At 49.4% G+C, this 17,637-nt stretch overlaps 1 protein-coding gene across 1 annotated transcript in view; it reads left to right on the top strand.

Moving 5' to 3' along the window:
• LOC142590434 (uncharacterized) overlaps window positions 1–17,637 on the top strand; it is a 393,201-nt gene that overhangs the window by 143,351 nt on the left and 232,213 nt on the right. The gene's annotated exons all lie outside the window — the stretch shown is intronic.

The raw sequence follows: 17,637 nt of genomic DNA, 5'->3' as shown, positions 1-17,637 counted from the left end.
CAAGAGGGAGCAAAGGCAAGTACGATGATTTACTCGTCTCATACCTACTCATTGTACCCACCGCCAAGCATGGGCAGAAACGCTCACGCGGAACACTGTCCGCGATAGCTGCAGCAGCAAAACCCAAGGCTGCGTTTCGTCATGGCGTCTCTCACTACAACGGCAACGCAACGCCATAGTTTAATGCGTATGACTCAGACTCGGTGTCTACTCGCGAAGATCACAGCGAACAAGGAGCATGGAAAACCGTTACATATAAACGCCACGATCCAGCCAAGAAACAAGCGAACGCGCACCCAACGCCGTTCATATGCTCACACTGTGATCCTAAAACCTCAATAGCCATGCAGAATCATGGATGAAAATTTAATTGTTATTGATGAGGCACTTTGGAATCACATGCACAATGCCCCCTCAACGCATTAAAGGGAAGCTGACCCGATCGTTCAGGTGAGATATTTGGACAGGAGTAATCAAATAGCGGTCGACACCGATGATCGCGACACGAAATGCCCTTCTGTCTTTAATACAGCTTCCAATAAATGGCAAGCCAACTGTATTTCAAGCATACGAGGCCATAGAAAAGGGTCAAATGTGGGGCATTATCTGCAACGCAGGAGGAATGACTGCCGAGCAGCTTACCATGAACCTGCACTGCCGGAAGTGCGACATTGTCAGCGCTCGCCCCATTGGGGAGAAAGGCACCGCTGTAGTCACTTTTAAAGGGACTAGCCTTCCATACAAAATCGGGCCCAAGTGTTTCACAATACTAGTCTATCCGTTCAAGTCGCAGGTCTACACTTGTGAGACGTGCCACAAATTAGGACACAGAAAGCAGCATTGTCAGAATTTTAACAGGCCGCGTTGTGCCACATGTGGCGGAAAGCTGCATGGCAGTGACGAGGTCTGTCCGAACCAGGGGCCGAAATGCCGCAATTGTGGGGGATAAACACCTTGCAACGGCTCAAGACTGCCCTCAGAGCATAAAGATCAACAAACAGCTGCGCGTGAAGTCAAAACGCCCTCAGAATCAAAGCCAGAACTCCATAGGTTCACAACTGCAAGTTCATGAGCGCCCTCAAAAGACAGTGACCCTGAGACACAACTCTTACACTGGGCCTCCCCGCGCTCCATCAACTCCTGCAATACCACCGGAAAATAAACCGCTTTTCGACCACAGCAAACATGCCTTTGCTAATTTCGTCAAGATCGCTAACAGCGAAGCGCTAGAACACGCGAATGCGAGTCACGCCAAAATTACAGGTCAGTCTGTCCCCGCCTCACTCTCAGCAAATGAAGGTGCACATGTTCATGGACAAATCCATGAAACAATCACTGTCGGGGCACCGGAGCAGAGCCAGAATAAGCTGCTAGAAATGCAGCCAAAACCACAAATTCATCCTGATTTCGAAGCCATCTTCTCTGCACACCTGGCACAAATGCAACATAACATCATGTCAAGGGTACAAACGATGATAGAATGAGCAATCGAAACTTGCGTTCGCACCATCATGGAGTGCCTAATGCACAATGGAACGCTCTCCTTCGGAGGTCTTACCCCCGGCCGCATGAGTTAACATGGCGTTTTTGCTTTCTGTACAGATAGCTCCGACGCAGATGGCTCACACACAACATGGCTATGCTAATCCCTCAAGTTAATGTTTGCGGTCACGGTCGGGATGTGGGGGGAGCCGTCCCAACAGTGATTCAGTGCAACTGCCGCTCCTTCAAAAAGAAAAAAGCAGACATGATATTATGTAGGGGCCTGTCGCATAGCAGTCTCAGACTCGCCGTCGTGGCATTGCAGGAGGTGAACTGCTTTATGCCACGCTTACCATACTACGAGGGCTATGGCTTCCCCGAAGTCACCGACACACCTGTGTGCACAGCTGTGTATCTGGATCGAAGACTCACCCACACAAAGCTCGACACTGAGCCTTGGTGTTCGAATATTGCTAATGTTACTGGATGCTGCATTCAACTTACGCCCGAAAGAATAAGAATTGTTTTTTTTTCTGTGTACATACGTCCAGAAAACGCACGAAGGAAGACTAAGGACACCTCGGTAGACTTTAGCTACATAGAACATTTTCGGAAGATCTATCCCAAGGATACAACTCTAACCTGTGGAGACTTCAATGCTCAACACGTAGCCTGGAACTATAATAAGTGCAGCCCACGTGGTCGTCGTATCATGGAAGAGTTTGACCATTATGGACTATCGCTCCTTAATTTGCCGCAATCCCATACAAGGCTTGGACAGGACACAAGCCAAGCAGACATGACGCCAGACCTAACATGGTCCTCGAGACCCAGAACCTGCCAATGGAAACTTCTAGAGGACTCTCTTGGCAGTGATCATCTTCCAATTGCCATCACAGTGACAACAAATGGTCCCTCGTGCCACCCATCGTCTTACAAACGGGATTGTACGATTACGCACAGGGTGTCTAGCAAGTTGATATTTACGAATTCCTTGAGTTTTCCAGGTTTTCCCTGAGTGCCCTTGCAATATTCCCTGAGTGGCACAACTTTGTTTTATGTCAAGGCTTGCTCCCTACATCATGCCACCCAATGGTGTCCCTCTTTAGTAACCATGTTAAAAAATGAAAAAGAAAACAACTTAATCCAGTTTGAATAGTACGGGTTAGTGTTTATTTTATTCAAAAAGAAAACAGAAGGGAGGGGGTTTTGTAAAATCTACAGCGAATAAAAGAACTTCGAAAGTAATAGTAAAACCCATTACAAATTGAGTCGAACATTCTCAAATACGAATAAGAAAGAGATGCATACAGAATATTTTCGAATATGCGCTATTTCTGTGAACTTATAGCAATCTAATTGGTTTGAGGCCCGAACATTATCACAAGTGAGATTCTCTCGCAACAGCTGGTAAGTCAACTTGATCTGTCCTGACATACTCTCAGCCCGCGCACAACGCCTCAGTGTTGCGTTTCACTGTTCTAAATAGTTTTTTTGCTTGGATGAGGGACACCTGCTTCAGCCAACACTTTGCTTTTAGAGTGCGAGCTCCTTCAAAAAAAGCGGTGGCATGCTTCCTTTTCCGTTCATTTCTCCTTCGGTTCACCTTGTCCTCCTTCGGCTTCACATTCGCCACGCGGTCTATTTGAAGCATCCTGTTGGACAGCTGTACAGTCAGCGTCCGATTTTCCGGACTCCTTATGGGCTGCGAAAGTGTCCGAAAAAATGAATGCACGTCTTTTACAGCCCTTAAGGGCTAAAATCGCCACAGGCACGTCCGAAAAATCTCTGAAGGCCTGCCAGTACACTTATTAGGCATATCGGCACTCGTACTGAGATGGGAGATGGTGGGTGCACGCGTGCACAATCAAGGAATACATACTGTGTCCAGTGACAGTTGCCCCTTACTACACTTGTTATGCTTCACAGCGTAACAGTGCTGTAATGAGGGAAAGCTGACTTTCGGGAACCGGCATTATGCAACGCGCCGTGCTTTCCGAACTTCGAAGCCAATCGCGATTACCACAAAGGCGGTGCCGGTGCCATTGCTAACAGCGGCGAATTCTTCCAGTGAAAAACGCGGCACAGAACGGCAAGAAGCTTAATATTGAACCTCGAAGCAGCTAGGCCTAGCATTGCCGCGGTGGTGGCTACGGCTGCCAGCGGATCTGCGTGCGAGTGTGCCGGTTCAAGGCGGCGAGGTTATCAAATTGGCGGTTGTGGCTTTTATTAATGCCGTTTCGGGCCTGCGGTCACGGCAGAAAGTCGGGAAAATCGGACGGCGAAGGCTTCTTGTGTTCGAAATTTCAGACGTTCTTATACATTGATCCTATGGGGTACGTAGTGTTGCCGCGAAGCCGTCCGTCCAGAGAGTCGCTTGTTTACTGTACTCTGGTAACTCCTCCAGCCAACGACGCGGCGTCAAAGACCATTCGTTACTATTCCTCTCTGTTACTCGAGCCAGCATTACTGCGACTTTCGTTCCCTTTCCATAAAATTACAGTTCATTTTCCCTGATAGAAGCACAAATGCCCTGAGTTTTTCCAGACTACTCAATATCCCTGAGAATTCCCGGTTTTCCCGGTTGGTAGACACCCTGATCCTCAGACTCGCTGCTGCTCGATCCAGCGATAAAATCAGCTGCAAACGCAGCAGAATTACGAGATCTGCGATCTTTCGAAGTGCGAGCGCCTGTCTCCGAGGCAGCTATTTTTGCTGTGTACTTTGACGGTTGCGAAACTTCGGGGTGCATTAAAAGATATAGCACTTTGTGAAAGAAAAGCAAACTGCTTAGAAAACAAAAATATAGTTTTCTTCGCGTCCCATGGCCCAGAGTGTCCGTGAGTGGCGCGGAAGGCCGACTTAACGAACTATTGAAAGAAGAATGATGGGTGTAACGTTAAGGGATAAGAAAAGAGCAGATTGGGTGAGGGAACAAACGCGAGTTAATGACAGCTTAGTTGAAATCAAGAAAAAGAAATGAACATGGGCAGGACATGTAATGAGGAGGGAAGATAACCGATGGTCATTATGGGTTACGGACTGAATTCCAAGGGAAGGGAAGCGTAGCAGGGGGCGGCAGAAAGTTAGGTGGGCGGATGAGATTAAGAAGTTTGCAGGGACGACATGGCCACAATCAGTACATGACCGGGGTTGTTGGAGGAGTATGGGAGAGGCCTTTGCCCTGCAGTGGGCGTAACCAGGCTGATGATGATGATACCATGAGCACCAACAAACAATGTCCTCTTTATGACAAAAGCTCCTAAAACGTTCATAATTAAATAACGTCAAAGAAATTAAAGTTCATGAATGCAATCTGCAAAATGTGCCTTCAAAAACACTCCTGCATGTTATGACTCGTTATGAACTCCAGTAAAACCATAACTGATCCACTTGCGCAGCTTGGATGTGACCTTCCAAGCAGTATGAATGAGAAGAAAGGGGGTTAACTGAGGGGCCTGGTTCTTAGTAATCATATGATGAGAAGCCAACAAACAGACACCAAGGAAAACATAGGGTAAATTACTTGTACTTATTAATTGAAATAAAGAAATTATAAATTAATGGCAATGAAAGTGGATGAAAAAACAACTTGCCACAGGTGCAGGATGATCCCACGTCTTTGCTTTATGCATGCGATTCTCTAACCATTTGAGCTACTGCGGCATGCTTTCCCCATCCACTTTCTTGCGTATTTATGTGTTACTACGTGAACTAACCTTGGGGGTGGTAGCCAGCGTCACCACTCTCAAGCCTTGTCGGCGGATGTTCTGAACTTTATGCAACACTAACCCTGTTTGCTTTACTATTCTACATGTGTTGTGACATAAACTTTCCGTTTGTAATTGGGGATCTAACGTGAGCCGAAAATGCTAACAACCTAATATTTTGTGTTATTCCTTACGCATCTTAAGCATTGATCGTACAACCAAGCTAAATACAGCAGGAATCAAAAGAACAAAACAATTTGCAACCTGTCTGTCTGATTTCATATTTCAGACGAGCTCGAGAGGGTCGTGCATTTCGCGGCTTTTGCAAAGCGCTGTCTTGGAAGAAGGCAAAAGCCTCTAATTTGCCTGACGCACCTCGTAGCTACAACTTTAGGACAGCAGCCTCCAAGTACTGAGAGAAGATTACATTTACAGACCCACACACGCACTGTTCCCTTAGGTGCTAGGCAGCTGCCTTTCTTTGTCCCTGTGAGTGACCGGCTCTAGAAGCAGCCTACAGGACGCTTCGCTTTGTTCCTCTGCTTACAACAAGACATCTGCAGTGCGGTTAGGTGACGGTTACTACGCCCGAATCTTCGTGAAGCTCTCCTTCTTGCGATGTGCATCATGCCGATCTCCGCAAATGCCTAAGCTTGGGATTTATCGTCCTTCGCCTTTTTCACAGTCTCCGGCTGGATCCTGACTGTCGTGCATTTGTGTCTGTTGCCTTGTCGCGTCACATGTTTGGTTCCATACTCCTTACCCCGTCTGCCTTTCTCATCTTGGGTCTATCCCTTTGCTTCACCATCTGCTCTGACGTATGCAAACAGCCATAAGCAACTTTTCCTGGCAGGCTGGCCGAACTTGCTGCCTCCGTACACACTTGGCCTAATGGGCCCTCCGTTTCTTGTGCGGAAAAACCGCCGCTGTCTACTGCCTTCCCCTCGCTTCCGGCTACCAGCAAGTTTGACTCATCACTGCGCTCAACTATCTCAGGAATCATTCCACGGTTCTCTGACTGTTGCGCAATAGGGAATACGCCTATCAGTCTCCGAGTTTCGTTCCATGTTTTTGCCCTGAAGGATCCCATATTGGAGAATGGTTCTCCTCGTTCCGTCAGCGTTTGCTCCGACCTATTTGATTATCAATAGGTTACTTGCTCTGGCAGGCTGGCCAATATTGCCGCCTCCATACACACCTGGCTGTTCAGTGAAAGCTGTCCCATATATGGCTGCAGGTTCTTGTCGGAGTCCTGAGCTATGACAAATACCACCCGCTTCTCAGCTCCTGGCTATGTGGTCTTTTCCTCCGCAGTTGTAATACACAACGATCTTCCGCGCCTCCAACGTGTGTACACCATCAGCGGGGGCATCTTCGTTTCTTCTGCTACTTTAGGTGCGTCACCCTCTTTCTCTTGATGTGTGCTGGGGGAACTTGAAGTCTCCGGTTTAAAATGCCTACAGAAATACTTGTTACCCTTTGGCTTCCGGGAACCATATCCTGCTTTGTCACTTGTCACGGCTTACTCCGGAAACGTCGGAGCGTGTGGTAATGTTGGGCGAGTTCTGCTGCTCTCTCTTTTTGCCCTTCGAAGTCGGTTTGAAATGCTAGACAGAAGGGTCTAAAGAAATCCTTCTTAGCCCTATCGTAGTCTCGCACGTTGTCCTCAGACAAGCAGTTCATGAAACAGCGATACTGAACAGGATTAGTGCTGGTAATCTCTTGGTCCACAAGTCCCGGCGGACACCCTCTTTCTCAGTAAAACTTCATTTGGGCCTAGTTGGTGCATAATTCTGAACTTAAACTTACAGCGCAAACACCCAAGACGGACCACAACAGGAATATACGACACTCTTTCAAAACCGGCGAAGAAATTAACTATATCCTCATCTACCATGAAAGTGTGGAGCTGGATTCACGCTATTTGCCATCTAATTATCTGACTTTTCTGCTCAAGCTCTTCCATTCCAAGAACATGCCATTGTGCTGCCTCCTGCACACGCCTCTGGTGTGTTTCTGCTTCAAGTTTGCATCTTTTTGCCTCTTCATGCTCGCGCTTCTCTGCTTCACACTTGCGCCTTTCGGCCTCTTCATGCGTGCACCTCTCTGCTTCACTCTTGTGCCTTTCGGCCTCTTCATGCTGACGCCTCACACGCCTCTTCTTCTTCACATTTGTACCTCTTTCGCCTCTCTCCTGCTTCACGCTTCCACCTCTTGCACTCCTCTGCCATTTGCTTTCTTTCAACAATGGTTTCCCAAGCCTCTTCAGCTTCCTGGACTGTCACATCTTCTGCGTTCATGACGTCGAGAACTGCTTCTTGTGTTGTTGCGGAGCTGGCGAGAATGCCCAACTCTTTGCAAATTAGAAGGAGGTCCTGCGCTTTGAATTTCTCCATGGCGAATTTGTTGCCTTCAAAATTCACCCTTCCTTAAAACTGAAATTCGATATTTAAGGAAAGTGAATTCCCAAAACAGTGCCTACCGGAAAACACAAACATACTCTCCTAGCATCTGCTTCTTTGTAGTAGTGAAAGCTTTGGTGACATGAAGAGCAAACATCAGGCCATAGCTAGCCCATCCTTATCACTATTAGGAGACTGCAGAATTTCTTGTTCTTCGTGCTCTCTTTTTTACAAAATAATTTTCCTTGCCTCACCAGCCTCCTCCCAACTCCTCTCCTCATTCTGCAAAAGCTCCAATTGCTACCTTTTGCCTTTCGCAGGGCCAACCGAAATGCTCATCTGCTCATGACTTTCAAGGAGTTCTTGGATTTGCAACTTCTCCATGCTCACAAAGCACCCTGTGTTTCTTCCCCACTAGCAATCAGCCCACGAGACACTATATTCTTGGTGTATGTAATAAAATAAGTAACAACACCAAACACAATTATGGATTGCCTGCGCTATGAGTCTGGCGAAAAGAGAAGCAAACATGTAGCACTCACCACACCAATGTAGTCAATGCCGATTGATCTCATAAGCTGCCTGCCTGTATTGTAAGGTCGGTTCCAGTATGGTGCCGTGCCAGGTGCCGAGAGAAAGAAGGGTTCCGAGCGACAGTTACGGGAACAATAAAAGGTTTTATATTCAGAAGTATATGGTTGAGTTTTATACACAGGGCTCTTAACTTTCAGAGCACACTACATGCTAGAGTGTGTATGTCCGAGCTTCTTCCTTCTCGCATCCGTTCCAGTCCACCTTTTATGCTGTTTATTTTCCTCTTTCCCTCGTCAAGCGATTTCACAGGACAATCACAAACGCCTTACCATTCACCACCTCCTGCTCCCAACATTGCACAAAACGAGGCGGCTTCCACATGGCAAACTGAAGCGGCCATTGATGCCTTTCCCGGTAGTTCTCGACAATGACCCTCTTATCAATCAGTGACCTCTGCGTGATGGTCAGGAGAGGGTGACATTGTTATCTTGAAGCGAGCTGTCATTTCTGGGTGCTCGAAAGCCAAAGATCTGGAACATGACTACTTGTCTGTAAGACTCGTGATACTGATTGAGCTTCCTTGAGTGAACAATGAGGTGGGATCAGCACCTCTGATTGCCGCATGTCTGCAGGTGAATCATCCTTTGTTCTGACCGATCGTCGGGCACAACAGCAGCAAGTTGCTGATTGTAAGGGTTGCCGAACAAGTTCTGCAGCTTTTGTTTAAGTGTATCTCAACTGGTGAGCTCGTCTGCATCTGTCCTAAGCCATACTTGAGCTGTGCAATCCACCCAGGTAAAATACTATGTTGGCAAGCATGACAGTTGAGTCACACTGGTTATTGGTGCTGACGCGTTGGTACAGGCTGATCCAGTCATCGACGTCTTCCCCATCTTTCTCCGAGAATATGCCAGGATCACGTGGAGTGGAGCGTGCGATGTGGCTCGTTGGAGTAGCAGCAGGTGTCAGAGACGGTTGTGTCGAGCTGTCATCTCCGGGAGCCATGACGGAAGGCTCGATGTACCATCCACTGCGAGCCCCATGACGAGGACAGGGCATGTCTACCTCCACCAAATATGTTACATGGGAAGTCACAGACAAGAAGCTACATACAAATTTATTTACAAAATGAATACGCTGCACTTTGCCAAAAGACAACAGCCCATACTAGTAGTCTCTAGTTATTGTCGTCATCTTCACAGTGCTGGCCTCTTCTTTATCGTAACTATTGGTCCGTAACAATATTGCTACGGGGTAGTATTTCCAATGACGAAGAGCCGAGCGGGAAGAAGACGAAGACGACTACTGGAAGCTAGCGCGGGCTGTTGCCTCCTGGTCAACTGCGGCGTATCGCCTTGTAAATATACTTGTAAATAGCTTTTCGTCGGTGTCTTCCTACGTAACATATTTGGTGGAGGTGGACGTTCCCTGTACCTCGTCACGGAGCTTCGCAGTGGACGGTACGTCGAGCCTTCCTTCATGGCTCCCGGCGACGACAACCCGACTCCGCCGGCTCCGACACCTGCTGCCACTTCGACGACCTACATCACCCTCTCCGCTCCCCGTGATCCTGGCGTATTCTCGGCAAAAGATGGGGACGACGTCGAGGACTGGATCAGCCTGTACGAACACGTCAGCCGCAGTAACCGGTGGGACCCCACTATCATGCTCGCCAACGTCGTCTTTTACCTCGGTGGCACACCTCGAGTTTGGTATCGGACGCACGAAGATGAGCTGACCAGTTGGGATTCGCTTAAGCAAAAGCTTCGAGACTTGTTCGGCAACCCCTACGGTCACCAACTTGTCGCGCAGAAGGCGCTTTCCGGTCGTGTGCAGACGTCAACGGAGTCACGTCACGTACATTCAGGACGTCTTGGCTCTATGCCGCAAAGTTGACGCACACATGGCTGAGTCCGACAAGGTCTCCCACATCCTCAAAGGCATTGCCGATGACGCCTTCAACTTGCTCGTATTTAACAACGTCGCGACGGTGGATGCAGTTATAAAAGAGTGCCGCCGCCTGGAATTCGCTAAAAGCCGACGTATCGACCAACAGTTCGCCCGTCTGCCCAACACCCCAGCGACATCTTCTTGGGCCGACGCTCCTCGTCCCAACAACACTGGCGATGTTACCAGGATTGTCCGGCGTGAGATCGAGGCCGCCTATCCGGCTGCGTTCGACTCCAGCCCCTCCAATGCACCTGCAGTCACTGTTTCCCTGATCCAGGCTGTTGTCCGCCAGGAGTTCGCCAACATGGGTATTCACACCATCTGCTCGGTCCATCGCCCTAATGCCCACCCGGCTTCTTCGATTCCACCCCGTCCCGCACCTTCTTACCCACCACGTTTCCGCAACCCCTCTGAATGGCGCACTGCAGACGACAAGCCAATTTGTTTTCACTGCCATCGAATTGGGCACATTTCTCGGCACTGTCGCAGTCGCTGGAGTTCCCTGAACCAGTCTACATATACTGCCTACTCTCGCCCCCCAGGTGGCCTTTCTCGTGCCTATGCTGTCCGATCAGATAATGCCGCCACCGATTCTCCTGCGCCGAACCGCCCCTATTCTCGTTCGCCTTCGCCCCAACGACGTCAATCTCGCTCTCCCCAGCCCCGTCGTTCCTATTCGCCGACTCCCTTCGGACGCCGCTCCCAGCCGGAAAACTAGACGATGCAGCGCCTCGACGTGACGCTGCATTGCTCCCTACGCCGCCAAATCCTCTCCTGACCTTGCCCACTCATCTGAACCTTCTTGACGTGCAAGTCGACGGTGTTCCTGTATCAGCTCTCATAGACACTGGGGCGCATTTGTCGGTAATGAGCGCGGACTTTCGTAACCGGCTGAGGAAAATAATCACGCCCGCCACGACGCCTGTTGTCCGTGTCGCCGATGGCGGAACAGCCCCTGTAATTGGTATGTGTGCCGCCCGCGTCTCCTTCGCCGATCGCTCCACTACCGTGCTATTCACAGTCATCGCCCACTGTCCCCACGCATCGTCCTCGGCCTCGACTTCCTCTCCGCACATTCTGCTCTCATCGATTGCTCCGCCAGTACTCTCCGCCTCGACCTGCTTGTTCTGGCTCCCGCTGAACAACACCTTACTCGCCTCAGTTCCGTCGACTTCGTTCGCTTGCCACCTTCGGCGCTGACTTACGTTGACTTCGTGTCATCCCCGCCAGTGCCCGACGGTCACTACATCGCGGCTCCTATGCAAGACGTCCTCCTTACACACGGGATCACACTACCTCATACAGTTTTATCTATTACGGCGAATTGCGTCTGCCTGCCAGTGGTCAATTTTGGCTTGACGACACAAGTGCTGCCACGCGGGATGTCTCTGGCCCAACTTTGCTCATTCGAGGATCACTCTGTAGCATCAATTTCAGTAGACGACAATTCACCCGATCCTCCTCTACCATCGCAGTCGGCAACTTGTACCATCGCCGACTTACAGAAAATGAATGCGCCCGACTTGCCGTCCGCGCACGCTCGTGCGCTCTACCGCGTTCTGCTTTCCTACCAAGATATTTTTTACTTTAACGATCGTCCTTTGGCCCAAACAACAGCTGTTCAACATCGCATTAATACCGGAGATGCCCCTCCTATTCATCGCCACCCGTATCGAGTATCACCGGCTGAGTGTCAAGTTATTCACACCGAAGTTCGCAAAATGCTTGCCAAGAACATTATTGAACCGTCATGTAGTCCATGGGCGTCACCGGTTGTGCTGGTAAAAAAGAAGGATGGCTCATGGCGCTTTTGCGTGGATTATCGGCACCTTAACAGGGTTACCAAAAAGGACGTGTATCCCCTACCTCGGATTGATGACGCCCTTGACTGCCTCCACGGTGCTCGCTATTTCTCCTCTATTGACCTTCGCTCCGGCTATTGGCAGATTGCCGTGGACGATCTCGACCGCGAGAAGACTGCCTTTGTAACACCCGACGGTCTTTATCAATTCAAGGTGATACCGTTCGGCCTATGTAACGCTCCTGCCACTTTTGAACGCATGATGGACTCCCTTCTTCACGGTTTCAAATGGTCCACGTGTCTGTGCTACTTGGACGACGTTATAGTATTCCCCAACATTCGCTACGCACCTCGAGCGCCTCTCAGCAGTCCTGGACGTTTTTCGGCGAGCCGGTCTGCAACTCAACGCATCGAAGTGCCAATTCGGCCGTCGCCAGATTACCGTCCTTGGACATCTCGTTGACGCGAACGGAGTGCAACCGGACCCAGGCAAGATCCATGCTGTTACGCACTTCCCTGTTCCGAAGTGTGTCAAGGATGTGCGCAGCTTCATCGGCCTTTGCTCGTACTTCCGCCGTTTCGTCAAAAATTTCGCGGCCATAGCACGACCACTAACCGAGCTTTTGAAAAAAGACGCCCCTTTCCAGTGGGGCGATAACGAGGCCTCTGCATTCTCGCTTCTCATCGATCTTCTCACAACGCCTCCCGTTCTGGCCCATTTCGATCCTTCTGCGCCTACCGAAGTCCGTACTGATGCCAGCGGTCACGGAATTGGCGCAGTACTGGCACAACGCCAGCGTGGCCACGACCGTGTTATCGCTTACGCCAGCAGGCTCCTCTCGCCCGCGGAGCGCGACTATTCCATCACTGAGCGTGAGTGTCTGGCCCTAGTTTGGGCGGTTGCGAAGTTCCGCCCATACTTATATGGCCGACCCTTTTCCGTTATCACAGACCATCACGCGCTTTGTTGGTTATGCTCATTGAAAGACCCTTCAGGAAGACTTGGTCGCTGGGCCTTACGCCTCCAAGAATATTCGTTCTGTCACCTACAAATCTGGCCGACTACACAAGGACGCTGACTGCCTGTCTCGCTACCCGGTAGACGAGCCTGACGACGCCGACAGTAGTACTGCCGACGGCATTTTCTCTGTGTCTGCCTTCGCTAACATCGCCGATGAGCAGTACCGAGACCTATCGCTGCGAGTACTCATCGAGCGTCTGCGCTCTACACCTACCGACGCATCCGTTCGCCGATATGTCCTCCAGGGCGGCATTCTGTACCGAAGGAACTTCCTCCCGGATGGCCCTGATCTTCTTCTTGTCGTGCCAAAATATCTACGACAGACTGTGCTCTTTGAGATGCATGACGCACCCACTGCAGGACATCTTGGGGTAACCCGCACGTACGACCGCGTCCGCCGCCGCTTGTATGGGCCTGGTCTCGCTCGCTCCGTCCGACGCTATGTTGCTGCCTGTGATCCCTGCCAGCGTCGGAAAACGCCTCAGGTGCTACCTTCCGGTCATCTGCAGCCGATCACCGTCCCTGTGGAACCGTTTTTTCGTGTTGGATTAGACCTCCTTGGTCCCTTTCCCACGTCATCCTCTGGGAACAAATGGGGAGCCGTCGCAACTGATTACGCCACCCGATACGCTATCACGCGGGCTCTACCTACCAGTTGCGCCACTGACGTCGCGGACTTTCTCTTGCGTGAAATTATCTTAGTGCATGGCGCCCCGCGACAGCTGCTTACTGACCGTGGTCGTAACTTCCTCTCGAAAGTTATCGCCGACATTGTGCGTTCCTGCTCTATTCAACACAAGCGGACTACCTCATACCATCCTCAAACCAATGGCCTGACAGAGCGGTTAAACCGTACTCTTACCGACATGCTGTCCAAGTACGTTTCGAAGGACCACCACGACTGGGACGTTGCCCTTCCTTACGTCACCTTTGCTTACAATTCTTCCCGGCACGACACCGCCGGATTTTGTCCATTTTATCTACTCTACGGTCGCGAACCGACCTTGCCCCTTGACACGGTACTTCCTCCTGCTGTGACCTCAACAACCGAGTATGTGCGCGACGCCATCGCCCTCGCCGATCATGCACGCCAGCTTGCCCGTGCTCGACTGACGGACTCGCAAACCACGCAGCAGCGTCAGTACAACGCCCGCCACCGTGACGTACAGTTTTCACCTGGTGCACTCGTGCTCCTGTGGTCGCCCTCTCGTCACGTCGGACTTTCCGAAAAGCTCCTTTCGCGATACACAGGACCCTACCGCGTGCTGCGCCAGGTGACGCCTGTGACATACGAAATTGCTCCTGTGAGCTCAACCTCGTCATCTACTCTGGCGTCTAGTGATGTCGTGCACGTCAGTAGGCTCAAGAGCTACTACACTGCTTCAGAGTCCGGCCTTTAGTCGCTCCGGGACAGCGCTTTTGCCGCCGGGGGTAGTGCTACGGGGTAGTATTTCCAATGACGAAGAGCCGAGCGGGAAGAAGACGAAGACGACGATTGGAAGCTAGCGCGGGCTGTTGCCTCCTGGTCAACTGCGGCGTATCGCCTTGTAAATATACTTGTAAATAGCTTTTCGTCGGTGTCTTCCTACGTAACAATATTGATGATTCTGAAAACTGGGAGTTCTGTGATCGTGAAGGTTGTATCCAGTGGGCATGCCTATCAATGGAAAAAGTGTTAGGGACCCCTTTTTCACCATCAACTACTGTATCAAAAAGGCGGGCTTTATACACTAGAGCAAAACCCCCATGGTAGTGATAGCATCATGGTGGAAGCTGCTAACATAACCGAGCCCTAGGAGCACGTCACTGTTTCTAGCCTCTATGTTGCTTTCTAGGCTCTCTATATTTAAAAAAAATCTGATAAGTGGCAATGCAAGCCCATCTGTTTCATGAATAAACAGTGCATGTTTACCTGCAGAAAATATGTTTGGTCACTTTATTGTCACTGTGAAAAAGTTGAGATAACTTTTCTGCAAAATTTGTTAGTCTGAAGATTTTAAATCTACAGTAAAAATATTCAACACTGAGGGTTCACATTTGGGGGAAAAATACTCTCGATGGTTTAAGAGGAAGATAATTAGTGGTGCATCGATTCTTTTGAGATGATTGGCAAGTTTAATGTCATTAGCAGTCCGATGATTGGTGCACGATTGTTGATTGTATGTTAAGTAGTAATATGAAAAGTGCTCACACCTGTGACCCAATTTGGCGTCAATGTGGTTCAATAAAGAGCAGCACGTACCGAGTGCGTCTGCAAAGCACCTGAACAAGGCCTAGGTGAGTGCCGAATTGGGAACATATCTATTTCGGTGTATCTACTATTTTATTCTTATAAGTAGTTGTGCAACCCATCTGTATCTGTATTGAAAAATAATTAATGCATGCTTTTCTACGAAAAATATTAATTGCCACTTCATAGTCACTCTGAAAAAATGTAACTTTTTTGCTATATAGGTCAGTCTGACGATGTTAAACCTGCAATAAAAACGAACTCAACGCTGGGGGGTCGCACTTGGAGAAAAAGAAGTAGGCCCTAATGGGGTTAAGAAGAAGCAAATTGGTGGTGCATCCATTCTTTTGAGATGATTGGTGACTTTAATGTCATTAGCAGTCATGATTGGCGCATTATTGGTTACGGTAGTGGTAGGGGTGGTGTTGGTAGTGGTGTCAAAGAGTTTCATTCAATACTGGCACATGCACAGTGACTCAACTTGGCATCAAAGTGAAGAGCAGCATGTACAGTCGTCAACAGATTGAAATGGACCACGGCTTAGGCGGCCGGAGCAGCTGCAGGGCCGCACCATGGCGCTGCTATCGCGCGCTCACGATGAGAGTACCCAGAGTGATCTCAAACATCGTCTCGGCATCCTTGTTTTCATGCTGGTGCTTGTCATGCTTAATAAATTTCAAGTGCGGCGTTCGGCCTTTCTGCTACTGACGGTCGGGACGAAGGGACGCGGTAATGCCAATAGTTTCGCCAGCAGTAGAATGCCAGTAGATTCGCGAGTAGTTCAGCACTTTGCACTGTCGGGCAGTAGTGTATGGCCGCAAGTCATCAAAGCGCCGCAGTGTGAAGGAACCAGAACCCGATGTTATTTTTTTCTTTTTCTTTTTTTTTTGTCGGCAATATTCAGTTGCGGACACAATAAAATGGAGCATGGCTTCGGTTCAAGAATGCAGTCCAGTGCCAACTAGTGAAAAGGGCAGCTGGTGTTGAGACGTCTGCTCTCGCATGTCCGTCCTTTTTAGCTCGCAGTTTCTCCAAACCTTTAGCGTCACCTTAGCACTCTTTATTCATAGAGAACAGTGCGAGATGGATGCCGCTGTAACTGCAATGTCTGATGCGCTGCTGAAATAGATTGTCGGGGGCGCGATTGTTCTCCAAGCCCAGCTTGCGGTTGGCACCTTAAAGGGACCCTCACCAGGCCTCATAGCAAATTTTTGTTATATGCTGGAAGTTGTTACGTGTCCTCTAGGGAGCATTCTGCCGCAGAAAATTTTCAAGTCGGCTCATTAATAGCCGAGATAGAATTATTTCAGTGCCACAAACCCATGATTTCTGCAGGCGGGCTTTACTGCAAAGCAAGACAGTCTCTCTACTCGCCCTTTCTAGCCTCCACAAGCAAAATTCCTTCCCTGCATTCTCTCATACCGGACCTCGAGGATCGCGTGATGCATACGTTTTTCTCACTTTTTTTTTTCACTGCTATGCACTTCCGTGACAACATCCCACGCAAGCTATTCTCTCGTTCGTGCAGCGCACAAATATTCCGGGCTATGTGCAGGGAAACCGTACTAGTGGCATAATTCAGTGCTATGCTAATACTGAGGCAGAACAAGCGGATCGCAAGGAATGATCACGCGCTGGAACACATTAGAACATGGCACAGTTTCGGTACCTGCGCACGTGACCGCACGACCGTGGGAACAAGCAGACGAAGCGGAAGTACCTCTCTCTTGGTTCGGCGCAAAGTAAAGCAAAAACACGTAGACATTCCGTTTGTGTGTTTTATTATTTCTCTAAGCTTCAATTCGTCAATTCAAGCAAATGATCAGACAAATAACAGATGGTGCCTTCAATTATTCTCAAAGTTACGGGTCACCACGAGCTACATCACACTGCAGACACGACTACGTAGGTGCAGGGATGGGAGTAGATCATCCTCCGGCTTGGAGCGTGGCGGCTATGAAAAGAAAAAACAGCGTTCCGTTTGAAATTTCGGATCTTTCAGCGGCACATGGCAGTGAAATACCTTGCAGATACGATTGTTGTCACGTCCTGTATGCTCTGCGCTTGTCAGCTCAAAATGGCCAGACCTGGTGAGGGGCCCTTTAAGCAAGAAAATTTATCTCACTGATTTTTCCAACAAAATCAAAAGTTGCCTGCATCCATCTACTTACAGCGAAAAAAGTTTCCAGTTCATCCTGACTTGGAAAATGTCCAGCGACCCGATCGAGCCAATGTTTGGCTTTCTGCGCCGCATTGCCGGGTACAATGACATGTTGGACGTAAAGAGTGCAGCATGTGTCCTGGAAAAAATGCTGAAGACCAGAATCGTGTCGGCTTCAAGTGAAAGCAATGTTAAGAGCTTGACCACATTCTCATCGCAGCATCTTATTCTTATTCAACAGGAATTGCATGGTGCGACAAGCACCTTTGACGAGGTCGTAAACATGGCAGCGCAGGGGTTAAAAAACTGCCTTTCAGCGCGACCATTTGTCTCCACCCCTCAGATC

This window comes from Dermacentor variabilis, chromosome 8 (assembly GCF_050947875.1).
Source record: "Dermacentor variabilis isolate Ectoservices chromosome 8, ASM5094787v1, whole genome shotgun sequence".
Classification (NCBI taxonomy): Eukaryota; Metazoa; Arthropoda; class Arachnida; order Ixodida; family Ixodidae; genus Dermacentor; species Dermacentor variabilis.
This window is presented reverse-complemented; position numbering and strand designations above follow the sequence as displayed.